The sequence below is a fragment of the Otolemur garnettii genome, unplaced genomic scaffold (assembly GCF_000181295.1).
Source record: "Otolemur garnettii isolate 467f Iridium unplaced genomic scaffold, OtoGar3 scaffold00032, whole genome shotgun sequence".
Lineage (NCBI taxonomy): Eukaryota > Metazoa > Chordata > Mammalia > Primates > Galagidae > Otolemur > Otolemur garnettii.
Genome location: NW_003852427.1, coordinates 9,322,503 through 9,323,035, shown reverse-complemented (window position 1 = coordinate 9,323,035; position 533 = coordinate 9,322,503). Strand labels below are relative to the sequence as shown.

General features: G+C 35.1%; 1 protein-coding gene across 1 annotated transcript in view; it reads left to right on the top strand.

Annotated features, from left to right (window-relative positions):
- COPB2 (coatomer protein complex subunit beta 2) overlaps window positions 1-533 on the top strand; it is a 26,126-nt gene that overhangs the window by 1,058 nt on the left and 24,535 nt on the right. The gene's annotated exons all lie outside the window — the stretch shown is intronic.

Below are 533 nucleotides of genomic sequence, written 5' to 3'. Positions count from 1 at the left end.
AGGCTAACAGTACCTGAACAAGGCCTCAAGTCTCTCAATTATACCATTTCATGTTACTAACCACCTCCTTTGATTTGGATCTGCTGTGCTTGCACCAGTGAACATTTTTGGAAAAGGCCTTGGACCTGCCTAATTGAGGTTTCTTTTGTAGGCTTTACATTGAAAAGTGTATCTTAATAATGAAATATTGCCCTCATTATGTTTAATATATTTTAAATATTTTACATGGGATACAAAATGTGAATTTGCTCATTTATAATAGAATATTTACTGTGAGCCACACACTTGGCTGAACATTTGCCACCTAATTCTCACAACAGCAGGGAGTCTATTATTCATAGACTTATAAATAATGTTTATAGTGCAGTTACTACAGGCCAGGCAATGCTCTAATTGCTTAACTCTGAATTTAGTTCTTGTAACTCTACATAATGATGGTATTGTCCCTGTTTCATACAAGTCTAACCTGAAACAGGTTAAGTAAACTTGCCCACTTTTGCATATTTGAAATGAGTGGCAGAACTGAAATTTGA